The following is a 21026-nucleotide window of genomic DNA, read 5'->3' as shown; positions in this document are numbered from 1 at the left end:
CCACCACCACCACCACCTCCCCACAGCCCTAATACGTGTGCCAGCGGTAGCTCGAGCCGCCGAGGTTCCGCTGAGCCAATGTGCTGCGGGCCCCACAATGAAGATGTGCAACGTCTGACACTCTTGGAATGAGAGCCCTAATAGAAGGGGAAGCGGTTATCACAGAGCTCCCCCAGGACCAGGCTCTGTGTGCCTGACGCTAATTATGGCGCATGCAAATGAATGTGCGCCATTAAAGTGAAGAGAATCCTGCCTGCCTCAGTCTGGGTGTGCAGGGGTTGTGTGTCAGCGTGTGTGAGTTTTTGCGTGTTAGAATGTGGATACAGCCCAGTGCATGTGTGGGACAGTGTTGTTTGTGTGTGTCGGCTTGATTGGATACTTCGGGTCGGGTGCATGTGTGATGCGCAGAGGAAACACGTGGCGGATCCCTTTTACCTTTGCACTCCTGCAGAGGATTAAACACTTACCACAGATCCCTTTTTTTAGTCTTTTATTCATTAGTATAGACTCAAGGAGTAGGTCGTGCATCAAAGACGAGAATGAAGAAGCAGACAATAACACAATCTCTCTCTCTCACACACACACACACACACACACACACTTTATCTCTCTCTCTCATGTGCACACACACACACACACAAATGTGAGATTGAACAGAGATCTCACAGGAGGATTCCTATAAATACATCTCCCTCACATTCACAAGCAACCTCTCCGAGAGGGCTTCTTTATTACAACCATTTTGTCTTACCTTTGTGTGGCATATGTGTGTCCGTGGGCACGTGTGCATGCTGTGTGTTATTGTTGCCTAGACGTGCATATTGAGACATGTTTTTTGTGTGTGCTGATGTGTGTATTGTTGCGTTTTCTTTAAATTGTATACATTTAATCGTGTTTTCCTGTTTCATTGGGTTTTTGCCAGCATTGCACGTTTCTACATTTTCTGTGCGTGTGTGTGCTTGCTCATGCCTGTGTGTGTGTGTGTGTGTGTGTGTGTGTGTTGTGTGTGTGTGTGTGTGTGTGTGTGTGTACTCTATATGCTGGCCATCTTATCTCCCCATTAGCCTCTTGTGCCCTGACCAGTATTCCCTCTCTCCCTTTCCTGCTTTCTCTAATGGGTAATTTAGCCATGCTCGCCTGACATCTAGCCTATTCCTTGTTTAGTTGCCATGGCTACGCAGGCCTATGGATTGCTCCCTTGCTCCCCTGGCCTTGCTGGATGCTCTCGATGTCTCAACTATTAGGGGACAGCCCTGCTAAACATGGCACATGTAGAGAAACACACACATCTGCACACAGTGAAGACTGAAAACATAAATTAACATAAACTATACTATGCTCGGATAATTTATCAGGATATCCTTGAATTAGATAAGAAGGTGGGATCGTTTTGATCCGATTTGTATGCACATACACGGAGAGATCATGTCTTCTGACACAAGGCTTTTTACTCTGCAGGATACAAGAAATTTCACCTCGATATGTTTTTCTGATCATTACAGGAAAGTGGATGGTTTATAGTTTAGTGCTGCAAACGTTTACCATTGTTAATGTTCTGACATGATGCTAGCAACCAATTCTAACCACCGGAATCAAGCAGCTTAAAACAAATCCAGGACTCCTGCTGCATCATCTCAATCTGGAAGTTTAAACATGTGTACACTTGGGTGCAAATTGCATGATATTGATTTTTATTTCTACTTTCTCGGTAGAATATCTTATCCAAGAAGTTCTTGCTTCTTTCTCTCAGAAGAAACTTATAGTACTTTGTCATCAGTTTTGTAAGGTCACTGTGGAAGAGTGGCATATGGCATACATAATGATAATAGAAGAGAAAGATGAAGGTTGGAGACAGGCAGGGCGAACAAACGCACTCCTCGGTCTCTCCTCCTCATCTATTTTGCAGGGTTGGCAAGTTGGAGGTGGAGAGTTGTAGCACGGGGCTGCAGGGTCAAAACAAACAGCGAGCTTGAAGCGCCGTGCTTTTGCAGAAGATCTTGTTGTCTTTGAAGTTTTCAGCATTGAGAGCAAAGGAGAGAGGAGAGGGGGTAGAGGCAACCGGGTGTAGAGAGAGTTAGAATAGGGAGAGCAGCGAGGGAAGGAGAAAGGAGCTACAGAAGTGTGAAGCCCTTGAGTTGAAACTGTGCCTGCCTGGGCCTACAGAGAGCAGATGACAGTAGCTTTGGTTTCTTCTGCAGAGCTCACAGTACTTTTGCCTTACATAACCCCTCCCATTGTGCTTTTTTTTCAATTATTTGGGGAGAAATCTTAAGTATGCACTTTAAAAGTTAATTCTTTCATGTCCTCTGGAGTAAGGGGAAGAGAGGGGGCGCACAGATCGCACATAAAGGAGACGGCACAGGCAACTTTTCAGAATATCGACAATTGCGACAGTCTGGAAGGTATATCAGTGAAGTTTAATGGTTCGCATTAGAGTTTTGGGAAAAGGAGGATGAGGATAGGCACAGAGACGTCTAGCATTTTAAGAGTAGATGCAACTTATTTGTTACCCTTCCCCCACCCCAAATCTCCCTTTTAGGTGCCCCTTGCCCCTCTTATCCCCTCCTTATGCCTCTCTGTGAGGTTAAAGCACACCTTCTCACTAAAGGGCTCCGAGGTCACACATCTGCATGTGAAATGTGAACCCACTGACATTCCTGGGCAGCCTTAAGCTGTGCCGTTGTTTTTTGGTCACTGGTGTGCCTGTGTCCGGCCCAACAAGCCCTGCAAGAGAGGGGGAAGACAAAAGAGAGGGAGAGAGAGGTTAGAGGGCTGTTGGTGACAGCCGCTACCGTGGTTACCACAGGGGGAGAAAATGAAATGTGTTTTGTTTCAGATTCTGAGGCTTGTTGTAGAATGAGGAATATCTTGGTAAGGGGACAGTTTAAAGCAACGGAGGTGTGTAAAACTCGTATTTTTTTTTTCCTTTTTCAGAATAATGAAATCATTTTGTATCTGAAGAACTGCATCTAAAAAGGTGTCTTAGCAACAGAAGGTCTTTGGGCAGACCTTGGTGCAAGCTCTTTTATAGCAGACAACACACAGAGGTGCCATGGAAGGCCAGGTCCTTTCAGCATGCACGTTCAGTACTGAAACACAAATACGAGCTATTCTACAGGCGGCGATGGGCTTTGCATTCACTGCCAGGCAGAAAGAACGGTTGGGAAATTGGTGGAAGGGAAGTTGGAGTGATTTCCGAGCGAAGCGGTGTTTGTATTTATGTGCGATTTGAAGCTTTTGCTTTTGCCACAAACCTGCATTCCTTCCTTTGGGGAACCTGGAGTAACGAGATTCATTTAGTGCTACCGCATTAGAGCCGTCCATCCATCCATCCTGTCGGATTTTTTCAAACGCATCCATTTCAGCCCTAGTTAAAACACTGGGGGGGACCCACACACACACACACTCTCTCTCTCTCTCCAAAGTCTTTTATGATGTCCATAAAATGGAAGAGTGCAGCTTTACTTGAACTAATAATATCTGAGCTTAGAGGGCCGTGATTGATGATCTTTAAAGCTAGCCCGATTGGTCTCATCTTTCTTCAGATTTTTATCACTGACTTGTTTGCAGTCATGTGCAATCACAAGCACCGGGAGAGGTAACAAGTGCTTGATGTATGACGCTTGAGCCACTTTTGTCAGCTGAACATTTCCCTTCTCTCCTTCTACTTTTGTTCCTTTTTCCTCTGTTTTAACTCCAGGCTGCTGTATGTTGCTCTTCTTGAACTGTTTGCAGTTGTTGCTTAGCTGCCCTCTCCCCCGTCTCTCCTCTTTCCCCCTCTCTGTCTCTCCTTTTAAGATGGTGGGAATGTCTTCTCCTCAGGGATAGTGCAAGAGGTGAGCCAAACATTTTTCCACTTTTGGCCTCTCCTGGAGTGGCAGTCTTAGAACAACATTGGACTGGAGGCTTTTTTTATCACGCAAATTTTCAGATTTTCCCTCTCTGTCTAACATTCTTGAGGCAAGATGACTTTTTCTTTTCCTTCGGGTGTAGATTAACAGGTTTCACGTCTGTGTCCGAGCCCTCCCATCCAGCACTTAAAATCCTTCATGGTTTGCCAAGAACACATATCTTTTAAATTCCATAAATCACCTTTATGGGCTTGGCTCTACGTCTGTTCCAACTCCTCTGCTTCACATGGACAGAGCAGGAAATCCTCTTTGTAGATGTTCCTGTAGTTTATGCCTGTGCATGCCTCTTTGAACATTCATCGCCAAACCTGCGTGCACGTGCTCATGTCTGTGTGTTTGCTGGCCCTGTCCTGTCTCTCCTCTGCTGTTAAATAAAGAATCCCACCTGTCAAAGAGGATTGTTCTGGCCTTTCATTTAAGATGTTCTTTAAAGAGACACATCATTACACAGGCTTCAGACGCAGACTGCTGAGTGTAAAACCAAGGCCCTCCTCAACCCTTCTGTTCCTCCCTCTGATTCTTTTCACTCCTGGCTTTGGTGTTCATCTGCGAGGGTGTTTGAAAGTGTGGCCAAAGCGTGATCACTTTTACAAGGTGATAGTGGAGACGGCGCTTTGCCAGGGCAGCGAAACAGACATGTAAGGTTAAATGTGACAGGGGAACCAATGAAAATGTTAGATGTCAGTTGTGATGAGCTTTGACGTTGCCTTGGCGTCCACGGCGCACAGCCGTGCTGTGGCCTGGCTCCCTGTCTAACTAGACTCATTGCATTTTCATAGATACTCTCCAATTTAAATATCTTGACGCTAGCAAGGGCATGTCTCCTCCTCCTCTCGCCTCATCTCGTTCGTTCTTTGTCTTCTTCCTCCATCTCTCCTATCATGCCGGCCAGCTCTCTCTCCTCTTTCCGCGAGCTCTTCTGATGATTGATTGTTTCTCCGTGGAGTCTGACAGGATGTAGCACTCTCTCGGCCTCAGGTCCCCAAGGAGACTGCGCCACCTGATTAAGACTCCTCCTGTAATCAGTCGCACAGCGGCACACTGAAACTATTCATGTCAACACGTAAAAAAAAAGAAAGAAAGAAAGAAAAGGCTCCTACTCCTGAAGATAACGCCGTGTTTGTCAGTAGAAGCGGCGAGCCGAAGGGCCCCTCTTCAACTTTTTTAACTAAGCTGATACCTTCAACTCTCTGGAGCTTAATGGCTTGTATGTATCAGTAGCAGCAGGAAAAAGTAGAAAAGCAAAAGGTCTTAAACCTAATAAAGTTTTAAGCTGCCTCACCAAGGTAAATTCAGCCGGCTCTAACCCCATTACAGCCGGTAATACTATTACAGATTGAAATCTTATTGTTTTCCTCCTATTGAGACCAAAAGATGGACGGCCTGTGCTGTATCACATGATTGAGGTGAGAAGGTATTTCAATGATGTCACAGAGTGTGTGTGTAGGTGTGTGTGCCACAATCAGTATAGTTGCAGCAAACTAGTGAACTAAAAGTGGCGTTGCTGCATGAACAGTTATTTTTAGTAGTTTTTTTCAGTAAATAATAAGGAGAAGAAAAGAATGAAACATTTTTACATGCATCATCAACATTATTTAACATTAGACCCAATCTCGCTAACTGCTAACAGATAAAGTCAGTGCACGTGAGATAAGAGGTCATGTGAAGTCAGTACAAGTCAGCTAATGACAGGTCAGTGGGTCCAACTGGTCTGGTAACTAAAAGATACCTGGAGACTAAACATAAAATTTGTTGTAGTTTAGAATCCCATATACAAAAAGTCATAAATATTAACCATTTTCCAAAGTGTCAAATTACAGTTTGACCTTAATATCAGTTGCCTAACCTGAAATATAGTCTAAATCAATCGTTAGCCATCATGTTAGCTTAAATGCTGAATTGTTTCAGTCGAGAAGCCTTTCTTTACCAACTGTAACATACTGGTAAACACAACACTAGCATGTTTACTGTCTTAATGTATGACTCAAGACTGGTTTCAGACGAATGCAACCATTTTCTCAGTCGATTGCAGCCCTGCCTGTAATGTAATGATCAGTGTTGCTCATCCAGCCTGGTAAACAATAAAGGAGACGACCTCGGGCCTGGTTGCAACAGTTCAGGCCTCATCGAACCCTGGGTCTCTTCCAAATTGATGCTAATATGTTTGGGGCTGCAGTAGCTGAGTAAAATGAGCAATATTGATGTGACAAATCTACAGCATCCCCGGCGTGTGAAAGAATGGATGCTATATGTTAAAATGTAGACACTGGTGCTTTGGCGAGCGTCTCCGCCTGTGGCAGGGCTCCGTAGTTTGCCGGGCTCACATTAATATCTGTCTATGTTTTCCCGTTCCTTCCTGCTGATGCCATCAGTATACATGTTGTGACTGATGACAGTCGTTGCCACAGTCTGACGCTCTGCTCCTTAATGTCCTCTCCTTTTATTAATTAACTGCAGGACATATATGCTGAAAGACACCTATTGATTCCTCTGCTGCATTAATTGATTTTGTGCATCTCTAATCATATTATTGCAGCAAGTTCTCTGCTGGGCCTGTGTCATTTTTTTCTGTTGCTTTTTTGGTGGAAGCTTGCGTAACAATACATGTGACTGGTCTTTGTCTCTGTGTGTAAGCTCTTGTTTTGTAATTTTGAATGTTTTTTTATATATAATTAACCAATTAGTCTACTAAGAACAGCAGAATGATGAGGCGAGGGGTTAACAAATGATTCATTCATTCATTTCAATCAAGACTAGAAGCGGTAAGAAGACAGAATACCACAACAGTTGGTGTAACACTACGCTCCACCTGCTTTTTTAAGAAAGATGGCCTAATTTTTGGATTTTTTTAACCCGTGTTTACTGTAATATCAAATATTTTGGTCAGAAAAACAATATGTAGTCATTTTCAAATTCATTAATGTAGCATGTTACAATCATTATTCTCTTTAGGTGATTCACAGAAAATAAGAGGCTCAGGGTCATGGGGACCGGCAGCAGGAAGAGAAGGAAGAATACGTACAGCATGAATATTTCTGGGTTTTGCCTGCACGTTCTTGATAATTCCTTCCATTTGCCTGCATTAGCAAATATTTAAATCAAGTCTGTGCTGGAACCACAGACCCAAACATGCTTCATATCAAGAACAAAGAATCTTAAATTTGAATTGTTGGATTCTCCAGTTTAAAAGTGAAGGAAAGTGAAGAATCCAAAGTCAGGATGCAGACAGGATTCACTGATGTTGTGGAAAGATTTACACACATGGGAAAGTGAACTTGGGTTTTATTGTGAATTGTTGCCAGGAGAACTCTGACAGCGAGGAAAAGGAGCGAATGCCCTTTGATATGAAACACTGTGTTTCTATCATCGAAACAAACAGATTCCAGTGTTTGTGTGTATCTGTCTGCCGGAGGCTCCCTGGTGAGTCTGACCGAGAGTTACTGTGTAACCAAAGCGTCTGTCTCCTGCTCACCAACCCAGATCAGCCGGTTCAGCTTGACTGGGCCCAGTTGTCTTGGTTTCATACTGACGAATGTCGGAGAAAGGTCTGTCTGGAGTTCAAGTGCATTAAAGTCACCCCCCCCCCACAGAGCCCCGACGCAGATGGCTCCAGATGCGGCTGGCACAGCGAGGAGCAGCACCTGACAGCGCTCGTTCATTTCAACACTTACAGACACACAAACGAGGATAAACACAATCACGTGCGCAAGTCATCTACACATCTGCTCAGCTGACTGCACTTAGATGCGAGGTGCACACACTTGTGTAGACTGATGAAAGCACAAACGCTCACACCTACAGCAAAACACACAGTCACAGCAGGAGCATATGCTGCCACACGTGTACAAATCCTCACCGTCGCGCTCACAACCGAGCAATTAAATACCCAGGTTACCGCACGTCACGCGCTCCCAAATGTAAACCCTCACACCTCGCGCTCGCGTTCAAACATATGCCAGGGCCTGCCCATGTGCGCACCAACACGCTGCAAAAAGCTCTTTATCTCTGCGGGAGCAAGCGGGGGAAAGAGGAGCAGGAGCAGGAGCAGGAGCAGGAGCAGGAGCAGGAGCAGGAGCAGGAGCAGGAGCAGGAGCAGGGCGAGGAAAACAACGGAGGAAGCAGCGAGGGCGACCTTTCGTACTGTACCGCATCATGTTCGACTTCCAACGCTTTGAAATTCCAGCCGCATTTGTATAATGGCCTTCAGTGAGGGACTATATTGTTAAGAATGAAAATATATATTTAAATAATTAATGTCCAACTTCAGGTTGGACACCAACCTTTATTTGCACATTTTAAGAGGTAGGTTAGATTATTGTAGCAGAGAGTTGATGTAAAACCTTGTTTAGGATGAAAAATAAACCCACAAACATCCATAAAGGGAAAAAAAGGTCATTTTCTTTCGAGATGTTGCATCCTCCCTCTATTCTCTGCCATGACCTTCGCACCGCAGGCCTGAATGCTCAATTCCGATTTATCGCTCGAATCCAAAATTTTGTTTCGCTGCTCAGATGAGACGTTGAGCGTGGCCTGTCTGCAGACCGATGCGACCAGCTCGCGCTCCTGAAGGGATCCGTATGCACGGTTAAACGTTAATGACGCCAGAGCGCCGAGCGAACATGGCGGCAGCCGTTGAGGCGAGTCTCTGGGGCCTATTTTTAACAGTGTGTGGTGGCTAATTTGCGAGCGGGTGGTGGTTAAAAGGAGGATTACGAGCGATTACGATAAGACCTTCAATTTTGGCTTGTGTCACCCCAACTACTAATTAAGACGTTGTTATCTCTCCACTGGTTAACTCCATCATGTCTTCCATGTTTATTGTCGCCATGGCGACTCCAATTTCCTCTTCCGTTTTTGTCACCGGCGCAATATAGTGACATGTTGCTCCAGAAGGGCATCAAAGTCGTAGTCCAGACCACGGTCGCGTTCAATAAACGTACGTATCCGTATTCAGCACCACATTTGGAAGTGGCCTGAATTGGATTTTAAAATGCCAGATTCCATTAGAATTGTGCTGTTTACTCTGTCAGAAACAACTCAGATTCAGGTGAGTTTTGACGGCGGTGTGAAGGTAACCTGTGACCCACAGCTAGCTGAGGTCACACACACATGAGGCGATAACCACGTTTACCCCGATGAAGCCGCTGACAATGACCGCAAATATCTGCCCCCAGGTATCGTTGCATTATTGCAGAATCCATAAAAGTTCTATTAATTTCTCAAAATAATAACTTATTCACTTGAAAACCAGATTTTCCCAGCAGTGTGCCTTATTCTGGCTTTCATCCATGCAAATTTTTCATCTACGCCATTTCATTGAGTTTTAATTAACACTACAAGGATTTGGTGTCCTGAAATGACATCACTCGGAGCACAAATTCAACCTCATTAGTCCTCAATATGTCTTAAACCAAGTGAAATTACGCAATGCTGCACCCAGTAGTGCCATGTGATAGATGATGTACACAATGATTTGATTTGTTTTCCAACCAGTTATCCCCTGAACTACCCCACTAAGATGTGAAAGCGTCCCCGTGGCTACTCTGTTATTAATAACGTTGGGACATGAGGAGGCATCGCTTTGCAAGCAGCTCCTGCTCTTTCTTGTCTGGCACATTTTCCATTAAAAACTTAAGAGAACTTAAACCCTCATTGCTGCTTGGATTTAAAACAGGTAGACATATAGTCTCTATTTTGCCTTTCTCTCCCCAACCTTCACGATATTTCAGCAGCCTGATTCATCCTCCCTCTGCTCCACCGAGAGTCATTGAACTGCCACAAAACCAGCTCTAATACATTTACACCATTAAAAAAGCGTCAGGCAACTGCTTCTCCTTCAATTGCTGCTTGCCTCGTGCCAGACAGCTGGAATTAAAGTGCTTACACTACAGATGTAACATCAGCCACTTAAAGAGAAAACGGCACTTGTTTCAAGGCCAGATCACATTTACTGCTACACAGCAATATTCCCCTAAAAGAATTGTTGAACAGAGACGTCTGCTGGCACCGTGCGCCTGGTTTCACTGGAAATGCCACTGCTTCATTACACCGGCTGCAGTCAACTTATTAAATCTGCTCCCATTTGAATAGTTGGCCCATTACAGACCAGTTGGAGGGTGAAGCTCTACACCTACCAGTGGTGCCGTTGTGTGTTTAAATGATCTGTTTAATGTTATTATTTAAAACAAGTTCTTTCTTACAGGGCCTGCTTAGCACATGATTGACCCGACCTTTCACAGACCGTCGTTCTTTGGGAAAACATCAGCTTTAACCTTTTTTCGTGGGATTATCCTGCCAGCGCCTCTGTACACGTGTGTAGCCGTGCTTTCTGTCGCTGTGTGTGCTGTTGTTAGTGTAAGTGCGTTAGCGTGCATGGGGTAAAACAACATCTAGCAGAGCCTGCCATATACGCTGCTGGGTTTGCCTCACTGAGATGAAAATAATACATCACCAATTGATTGATCAATCATGCTTGAAAGGGTATGTCTGCATATCTGTGTGTGTGTGTGTGCGTGCGTGCGTGTGTGTGTTCACTAAGGCTGCGTAGAGCTTGATGCAGAATAGAGATTGATGGAGGTTTGCCGTGAGGAGGATACTCAGTTATCTCCTTGTAATTAAAATCCACCTCATAAAGATTATTGACTCCCCCACCGCACAAACCAGCACGCTCCCTCGCTTGGCAGCATTTGCAAAGCGCTTCTTAAAAAATGAAAAATAGCATATTAAGCAGCACATATTTCCCATTTATGCGGAACATTTAGATGTGGTTAAGTTATCATAATGTGCAATAAAACCTGGATGTGAAATTTGTAATCCACTTTGGAAAATTGCTTGCTATATTGCTTTAACATCCCCTGAAAGAGCTTTTGAGATGTGTGTGCCAGGTTTATTGTACGCCGTAATTTATAAGTCCTCCATGCAAGCAGTAAATATAAATTTATTAGTGGCAGGTTTAAATAGGCGCATTGAGGTAGCATGAGGGAGTGCATGCTCGAGTGTTTGCTTTGCATGCAGTGTGTGTGTGTGTGTGTGTGTGTGTGTGTGCCTGGGTGTGCGCACGACAGGTGAGCTAGAGGGTGTGGTCACTATCTCGGTACAGAGACGTCAACCAACCCCCCCGTCCAGATCTACATATGCATGATCTGGAAATAAAGAGAATCCAGAACACAGGTTCATAATTGGCACATTTAGGATAAATCTGAAGGTGATGTTTCTTTATTTCTGCCAGATTTGTCGCCTCTTTTCTCTCGTCTGAACCTGCTAAAGAGCTGCGCTGGCGTCACGTTAATTTAAGCTGGATGTGCATAAATCGTAAAAAGGTCATGAGTGGATCTCTCAGGGCTGAGCGCTGCGTCTGCGCTGCTTTCTGTGGGTTTAGGAGAATGTCATATTTCTGAACATACCCAGCCAGTGATGGCGCAGCAGGTATTTAACCTTTTCGCAGCTGATGAATGTGCCGCCGTCAGGGTTTAGCCAGAAGTCAGTATCACAGGAATGACAGGGAAGTTTGGCCCTTATTGACATCCTATTGGTTTTTAGGGAGTAAAGATTCAGTGACCAATGGTGGGTTTTACAGCTGACTGTCTGACAACTGGTGGGTGAAACAGCGCAAAATAGTCAATTTCAAAGATTCCATTGGCTCTTCCGCAGTGGCCTCGCCGTTCAAACTGATGACTTGCTCCCGGACGCCCCTCCCGGCTCACTTTCTCACTCATCAAACCATAATTCACTTCGGAGGGAAGCATCATTAATGCGCAGTAGGACGCAGCGGCTTGATGTGCGCTAATTATATTGTGTGTTTTACACGCTGGATGACTTTTGCTTAGTCAGTGATGAGCTCAGTCTCCAGTAATTGTTTTCTAGATGGAATGAGTTTATAAAAGCCTGTCGCGCTCGCACGTGCACGAGCGCGTGCGTGTGTGTGTGCACATGCTGGTTCATGTTCTGATAGACGGAGGATGGTGAGACTTCTGTAACACCAAACGTGCAGATGTCTTTTTTTTAACCTTTAATGTACGTGCCTTCGAAACCATATGGGCACGTGTCGCCTCGCTCTCCGTCTGTGCACAGCGAGCATGCACGTGTGCACGTCACGCACTGTTTTTAAGTACCAAGACAGACAAGATTATTCCACATCTCCACACATCACATGCTTTTCTTGGCCTAATGATGTTTAGAAAACACTCCAAATCTGGAGATCATCTTGACACATTAAACCAGCAACTTTACACTCCATCAATCCCGCACAAAACTCTGACACCAACCGTAACACTGCACGCTCAAGCGACCTGCTCTGATTCGCCGCATAGCATGTGATCCTTTTACCACTGTATATGACTCGCTATAGCTAGAATCGCTTCTTAGCCCTTGGCTAATCATGCTGATTGGAGGTGTCCTTTGGCTCACCTGGGGGCTTCCAATCCTATTAGGCCAACCGTCCTGAGCCGAGCGCACCCAGCAGCCTCCCGTGTTTGATCATCGGTGCTTAGAGCCCACACTTGTCCTCTTATGTTGGTATTAAGGCATGGAGGAGAGGAGCGGCAGGGTGAGGCTTGGTGGTGGTGGTGGCGGTGCGGGAGGGGGGGGTTCAAAATGTGATCTCCTTAACGCTGTAGGGGGGCAGAGGGGAGTTTGGTGCCTCACCTCCCTCTCTAGCTGAAGTTGGTGTTAAAACTTTTGATGCCTGTTGAAAAGCGGAACCCAGAGAGTCGTTCTCAGGTAAAAGTGGGAGTGAAGCAAAGATGCGACAGGAGAATGAGCCTTGTGAGGGCCGCTAGCAACGCGCCGGGGGATGTGCGCTGCTGTTTTCACCTTTAAACATTGCGATGCGTTGTTTTGGGGAGCACTCACATGTTTCTCTTGCGACGTCAATGACTCCGCGAGACCTCCAACCTACTTTCACACTCTTCCTATCTCTTTGACATGGAGACTTTCCCTCCATCACTTTTGCTCAGCCTTCCTCCTGCTGCTATCTCCCTCACTGCACACTCATCACTAAGTCCCTCTCGTGGCAGTCCTTATTCTCCCCCGCCCCCTCATCCCTTTTTCCCCTTTCCTCTCTCTGCTTCTATATTCTTCCGCCGGTCAAGAGTGGCCAGGAAGAGCCATGTGTTTCCAAAGTGGACTGGATAGGAAATCGAAGCGGGGCTTCTGTGTTTATCAAGCCGCAGCTCCGTCACCTTGCTCCTATTCCCATCTGGAGGCCCTGGCAAATTGGTGACAGCAGCAACAGCCCTGCAGCACACAGGACCCTTTTTTCATGTGCTCACACACACACACACGGAAAGAGACTTATAGCATAGCACCTTGGTCTGTTCCGTTTTATTGGTGGTGTCAGTTGAGAAGGTGGAGGTAGGAGTGCTGTCTAATGCTCACCTTACACCTGTGCATACACATGCATACACACACACACACAGTCCTCTCATTTCCACCCCTGCTGACACCTTGGTTAACAAGACCTGTGAACCACTGTGACAGAACTCTGACACTTGTCATAGTTCCAGTCATTTATTGCCAAGACCTGGTCCCAACTCTCCGCCATTAAGGTTTCCATATGCACATCACATCGCAGTCGGTTCCACCGTGACACTTTACTGAACACGAGCCCCCAAAATGCTGCTGCTGCTCCACGTTAATATTAGGAATGACTGAACTCGGCACATGAATGATTTTTATATATATACACACACCTCAGCATCATTGCTTCAGGAATCAACAACCTCTTTCTGCCTGATCGAACACTAAAAGTCCGTACTTCTTTGTAGGGCTCATACTTATAATCTGAGAAGAAAGACAAATTGATTGAGGTAGAACGTTGCATGCCCTTCTATGTAAGGCCCAACCAATACCTGGCCTTTGTCCCTAACAAATACTATGATGTCGTTGAACGGAGTATTGGGGTCATTCATTGGATTGCTGGTTTGTGGGCTGAAAAAGTCTGACTGCTTGAGTGGCTGTCTTGGTAGTGGATAGATGGACTGTTTCATTGAGGAACAGATTGTAAGAGGGAGAGGATACATTGGGGTTACAGAAGAGCATCAGCTGCCATGGTGTCAGCTTGCACAGTGAGTAACTGAGAGCAGTGCTTTCACTACTCATCCACACAGGTAGGACAGATCCCCACGTGTTCCAAACATCCAAACAATGAAAATAGCAACTCTATACATTGATGATTACAACACCATGTCTGATCTGAACAAGGTTCCTTGATATAGTCAAGGAACTTGATCTGTACTCTTCACAGCCTCTTCCCATCCCCTGTAGGGGTAGAGACAGTTTCCTATCTGAGGTTATGGTGGTGTGATGGTTGGCTGCCTCAACAGCTGATGAACCTCATATTAGGGATGAGGAAACTGCTTCTCTTCATTACCTATATTTAAGTATATCTCTGATACTTTCTGTTCTTGCAATATTGATGCCACCATGGAGCCCCTGCAGCATTTCCTCTCTTCTTCAAGAGACCCTGAAACCCTCAGTGAGGTTGCTAGACCTGGTCCTCCCATTCAGGGCAGCACGTAAATTGCCCGACACTCCCATCCATCGGTAGCGCTAACTGCTTATTGTCCTTTCCAAAGTCCTCTAAAGTGGAGCCTTTTTTCTTCATTTACCTAGAAGCAGATAAGTCCATTGCTTAAACCTGCTAGATTCTCCAAGAGCCTGTGCAAACATCTCTGGATATCTGGATCAACTGTTTTATATTGTTTACAATCCGATTTTATATTTTCTATTCAGACACACCCTGACCCTTGCATATATATGTATATATATATATATATATATATATATATATAAACACGCAACAAGTGACGCTGAATGCCCAAAATATAGTGGTGAATAATAGATGTGGAAAAGGCAGAGAAATAATGATTTTAATAAATTCATTGTCTCTTTTCTTGGGGGGAGGGTGTCTTCTGATGTTTACACCAGGGTCGACTGACCTAGTTACCCTCGCAGCACAACATGAGGAAATATAACAGAATGTAACACAAGGGAGAAGGTGAGATTTCTTTCTTATTCTTACATGTGAGGCACATGTGAGCGAGCACATGCACTCATCCACACACAGAGCAGTGATCACCGGGGGCTCGCAGGGGTCGTGCCTCATGACAAAGTGAAAAAAGGGAGAACGCTCATTGAAAATTCTGTAAGAGGCGTCAATCGTGCCCTCTGCACATTTTTCTATGGAAAATTTGTAAATGCATCCTTTGTAAATAGCTTCTCTGTTGCCAATCACCCTGCCTGCTCTCTGCACAGCAGCATTAAAAATTGATCCTTAGCCTCACCAGGGTGAAATGCTAACATCGCTGCCAAATGACTGATTAAAAAGAAAAACCTTTAATCTTTGCTTAAAAGTGTCTACTGCTTTGGCATGCCTTTCCCTAGCTCCCCTCTATCTTCCAAGGGCTGTGAGGGGAAGGTGGGGGTCGACGAGGGGGAAACAGGGTCACGCCTCGTGTAAAGGCAGCTCTGTACCGTGATATAGCCCTTGAGGTGTGGGATTTTACAAACAGTAGGTCTAGGGATTGACATGGATCTGTATTTTAACTTCAAGCCAAAGGTTGAAAACACCAACCCACATGAGGGGGTAAATGTGTTGGCACAGTTTGCAAAATAAAGTAGCTTTTTATCTCACTTAAACTTGCAAGAAAACTCTGCAGGGGGATATTGATAATGCAGATTAAGATTACTGCATAAGAAGCCTGACCTGCTTTCAGAGGGAACCGTATACTGCTTAAATGCCCGCTAATCACAGCAATGGAGAAAAGGACAACAGACAAAAGATTAACTCCTGACAAATCATGATATACAGCAATACAGCATTGACTGCAGGTGACCAGAGGAATCATGCTTTTTTGTTTCATGGGGTAGAGGGAGAAGAAGAGGACGTTTTTATCCACACCGAAGCTTCGCTCAGAGACCTTGTCTTACCACAAACGGAATAAGACACAGCACAAGGAAGACAAACATCTCCTCTCTCTTGTTGTACAGCCTTTTATGAACCTACTGCTCTACCGTTTCCATGATTCTTTTGCTAACCCAACACACCTGAGCTACTAGTGGCTGATACAAGACAAGTCAAATGTGAGTCCCTGCGTGTGCACGGTCTCACAAGCCTCTACTCCCTCATTGTTTCCATTTCTTTACACATGTTCTAACATTTCAGTATTGAATAATGCAACAACAAGTTTCACTTGAGTAAACAGTACAAGCCTTTACAACATTAAGAGGAGAACCTATTCACTCAGCCTGCAGAAAATCAGTAAGAGCCATTAAAACTGTCACCCAGAGCCCCCCCCCACACACACACACACACACACACCTTCCCATCTCTCTGTCATTCAGGTGTTTACTGTCATTCATACTCAGGGTTTTGTATAATCCTCTCACCACACCTGAGTGCTCCACACTCACTGTCACTGGATTTATCCCCCACTCTCGCCTTCCCTCTCCTCACCTCTCCTCCCGAGCGCAGCCTTTTTCATTTTGCATCACAGCCGTTCTTTTACACATGTTGTCATTTCTTATGTAAATAACCGCAGATAAAAAGACAGTAACAGACATTTTGGCGTGTAGTGTCTTCCGTCATCCCCTCTCATCAGCCGGTTTGTTCGTGGAATTGTCTTTGCCTGTAGTCATAAATTAGGGGTTGTGCTTCAACAATGAGACAACAGAGAAAGACAACTAAACATGAATAAAACAAATGATGTGCAGAAGGTGAGGGAACGTGAGGAGGGAAGGGTGAGCGAGAGGGAGAAATGGGCCAGTCTGTATTTCTGCTCTACTTTCACTTGAGGAAGTCTTCATTAGGAAGTCTGTTTCCGGAGCATGGTAGAATGTGGGTGTGCATGTGCGTGTCCATGTGTATTTATTCACGCAGTTATGTGTAAGATCACACAGATGCGTGCACATCCATGCGTGCATGCCTGCGCGCCCATAAAATTATTTGTGTGTGTTCAGTGAGAGAGATCTCTTCAATTATTTACGACCAGAACTCTCTAATTGGTATCAAGTTTTTAAATGGGGTCAAATGTTGTGTTGCAGCATCTCACATTTTTCTCTTCTTGCCTCAAGTCTGTAAAACTACATCCACCACTTCAGCAGTGCCGCCTCATTGGACTTGTAAGTTTGGAGAAAAATAACAGTGAAAAAAAAAAAAAATCCATACCAAGATAAGTCACTGAGGGAAAAATGATACCCCTAATAGAGCTACAGTATATTTGTCCATCTGTTCATGTGTGTTTCTTAGAAAACATCATGTCAGGGTGCCAGTGAGTGTTAAACGTCCAACGCAGGTGTGTGTAAACACAATCACACACAGACACACACGGACGGAGCACAATCACAGGCAGCCTGAGGCAGCACACAGAGCTGGTATTAGGTTTAAGCTCCCTAATAAAGCCAATTAGAGTTATACTGTGCACTGATGAAGACAACCCCGCCATTCTGGTTCTGGCTCTTTCACAAATACCCATTCAGTCAACGGAAACCCGAACACACGTGTTCAACTGCATCGTATACAGCCCCGCGCTGAAATTCAACAGTAATTAATCTGCTGAGAGTCTATGAAAGGTGTTGCCTGTAATGAAGAAAGTGTTGAACCGACACATCATGTGCCGTATTACTTTGTTAATTTTGGAGTTCTTTGGCAGCTGGATGCTTTAGAAATCCCTCACATCAGCAGGCTACTGCTTTTATTACTACTGTTGTTACAACTGCAGTTAATTACACCATTTGTGTGATTAAAGCCCTCGTCCAGCTTTTAGGCAGGTTCATCACAAGTTTCTTTATGGTCTGGAGAGCGTGAGGCTCCGAGGAGCCGAGAAAAAACGCTGGAGGAAGTGAGTGGGGAGAGAAAGAAAAAGATGTCAAGAAAGGCCCAACCTAGATGAGGGAGACGAAGCGTTACACAATTCAGCTTTTGGCCAGGTCTGCAAATGGGATGGCCGGAAGAGGAAATGGCCGCTCATCAATCAAATCTGACCAGGCCGATGTGAGAGAGACTTGCAAGACAGCAGGGACATAACGACTCAAAGAACTGCAGAGAAGAGGGAGCAGAGGCAAAGTCTTCAATATTTGGCTTCTTTTTCTTAACCGGGGCAGAGTGCCAACAACTTACCCAAAGTATCAATAGGACAATCAAATCTCTGTTCACCACTAATTTGATGGAGCATTTGGTGACATTTCCCCCCAAAAATGACATCTCTCTCTCACTCTCTCTCTCTCCACACATACACACACACACACACATATATATGTGTTTTGCTATATCAGATTTCTCTGGAACATATGCTGGATCAGCATTTATGGTCGTCAGTGAGATTTGGCAAAGGCCATCAGCATTCATAGGCCTTCACCTCGTCTGGAGGCATCAGGCTCTGGACCTAAAGTCAAAGCAGCAAGGCACAGCTGCAGTCCTTGAATTGCTCAGATTTAAGAGAACATAAGAAGCTTGAGCGTTCCCCTCGTTCTACCAACACACCGTTCTTTTAATACTTACAGTATGTTGTTTATTAACACACATCGTTGCAGATGTTGGCCTCTTGTAGAGCATTTCACGGTGGGGTGTTTTCATGGTTGTCTGCCAGTGCAACATAAGTCATGCGTGTGCTGCGACGGCTCTTGTATGTGGGAGATTCTATACCACGCGGTTTCTCAAAGAAAAGTCAGATCATTACAGGAAACAGAGCTTCCTTTGAATATTTTTGGCTCTCTCTTATTCTTTGTTCTGTTTTGATTTTTCTTTTTTCCGCTCACTATTGAGACAGCCTTTATTCACACAAACAGGGACTTGTTTCATCAACATTCTGACTTTTTTATTCAGATATATTAATTGTCTGACTAAACCCTCTTTATGGTTGATGCACTTTGTTGTGTTTAATCGCTCACACTAGTTTGCCAAGCACACCAAATCCAAGTCACGACGCACAACTTAAATCAACAACGTGTAACTTAAGTCCTAGTTGTGATTCTCTAGCCTTGATTGTTTGTTTTCAATTATCTGGTCCTAACGAGGTCCAACAGATTTATTACAAACCTGCTAACGCCATTAACCTGCTAACGCCTCAACTGTTGAATCACTTTAACTTCCCCTCGGTTTGTCCTTGCCCCTTGTTCCCTGCCTCTGCCTTCCTTCCCTCCTTCTCTCCTGTCTCCTCACCACCTCCCTCAACCCTAATTGCCCTCTTGTTTCTCACCTGGGATTAATTGTCCCCCGCTCCCCTTATCGTGTACCTAAATCTGCTTCCCTTTCCCTCCTTTGTCACTTTGTCTTTGAGTACTGCTCGCGTCTAGTTCTTCCTTCATGGATTATTATCGGATTATTACTTCACTGGTTCTGTCATCTGATTTGGATTCGTTGCCTCATTTTTGGATTTCCTACTAAAAGAGGCTTCACCTTCCACATCTGTCTGTCCTGCCTTCCTGCCTAACTGGTTCTGACAACAGATGATTGACAGACTAAATAATTCCTCAGCTCAGTACAATTTAAACCAGAAATTGGTGGTATTGCATTAATTGGCATCAACGCTGTGACCCCAACACTGGCTGCATACCAGTGTATGCTAGCTTACTCGTGGCATTGAGCCGTCCGCCTGCATCCCAACCTACTGTCGTTTACGCTCCCTACAGTTTGTTTTGGTGTCTGTGAGTGAGAGTTGGTTGTGTTGATCACGTCTCTGGCCTGTGAGACTCCTGCCAATCGATTCAAGGTGAGACCTGTCGATTAAACACCCTGAGCCTCGCTCTCTACCTAACCCCAGGGTGATTCAATTCCACCCCTTTCACACGCGTGCACGCACACATTCACATACACACCCGCTTCACCTGTCATCCATCAATACCTCCATCAGGGCTTCTATTGATCCCCTCCATCCAGCCTCTTCACCCCATGCAGTACAACATCAGGGCCAAGACAACATCCGCGCAGGTTTAATTTCTGGCAGATTTACAATAAAGCCCGAGTTATTATTTAACTCTTCCAGACGCTGTGCGTGCTTTGATTTAGCACCCTGGAGAGGATGACTTACAGCTGACACGGAGAATCTGCCGAGGCTGGAGTGGTAGGCAGCCGGTTCATAACTCAACCGCCGAATGTGTAGTTAGTCAATCACTTGATCTGTAATCACAAATGCTGCCAGAAATTACATGAGTGATGAGCTGTAATAAAAGCACTTACTTTTCCTGCTCTGTCTCTTAAGTGTTATTGGCAGACCCCTCTCTCCCAGGAGGCCGGGGCTGTGAAACAAAATCCCGATATAAACTGCCTCATTGGTCCCTGCCTCACGCTCTCTCTCTTTTTCTCTCTCTCTCTCTCGTGTGTGTGTGTGTGTGTGTGTGTGTTAATGAAGAAACCTCCCACTACAGTGCAATCCAAAGCTCTTTTTGACACCCTCTTCCACTCTTAGACTGCCTCATGTTTGAACAAATGATCCAGTAAAGACAGTCAGCCACGGCTCTGTCGTTTACAATGATAGAGATGAGGTAAAGGTGCCAGGCAGCAATTCACCAACAGAGCTGCTAATGTTAAAGGAGCCGTTCACCCAAACATGAAAGTTTCAGTATTTCCACACCGTCCCTCCTCCCCGCCGTTCTTTTTATCCATCTCTCTTCATTTGGTGTGATTTGAAAACTTTTGAAGACACTGTATCAGCCATTAAGAAGTATGGATTCTTTTAAACATAATTGAACAGGATGGTTGAGGTTTTGCACCCCCCACCACCACCACACCACCAAAAATATTGAGGAATGCATCTGTGAATGATATGCATATGTTGGCCATTCCTACATGAAATTGCTTACACTGAGGTCTGTGGATTATCTTCAGGAACCGGGTCATGATTTCTGGAAAATGACATTATTGCTTTCATCATATTGTCGAGCTCCTCTACCCAGAGTGTCAGCAGCTCATATCAAAGCGATCCAGAATGATAAATAGCTCTACACATTAGAAAGAAAATGTGTTTTGGATTTCTGGTAAACTGTCTCTTTTATTGATTAGCAAAATGCATGTACATATATTACGGCTGTACGGCGCCGCAGTGTAATAATGACTTCATGACCGACAGCGTCAGTGAGGTTGAACTTGCCCGATTTTTGAGCTGAGCCGTGGTCTTCTGA

At 44.9% G+C, this 21026-nt stretch overlaps 1 long non-coding RNA gene across 1 annotated transcript; it reads right to left on the bottom strand.

Moving 5' to 3' along the window:
• Positions 1-473: 473 nt before the first annotated feature.
• Positions 474-20168, bottom strand: LOC130526423 (uncharacterized). Its single transcript, XR_008950740.1, has 4 exons — positions 20086-20168; positions 19937-20040; positions 19751-19845; positions 474-2724 (listed from the first exon to the last, which is right to left on the bottom strand). It is a non-coding gene; the product is annotated as an uncharacterized LOC130526423 (long non-coding RNA).
• Between the last annotated feature and the right edge of the window lie 858 nt (positions 20169-21026).

The sequence above is a fragment of the Takifugu flavidus genome, chromosome 5, assembly GCF_003711565.1.
Source record: "Takifugu flavidus isolate HTHZ2018 chromosome 5, ASM371156v2, whole genome shotgun sequence".
Classification (NCBI taxonomy): domain Eukaryota; kingdom Metazoa; phylum Chordata; class Actinopteri; order Tetraodontiformes; family Tetraodontidae; genus Takifugu; species Takifugu flavidus.
Note: the sequence above shows the minus strand (reverse complement) of the source record. Positions and strands in the feature narration are given on the sequence as shown.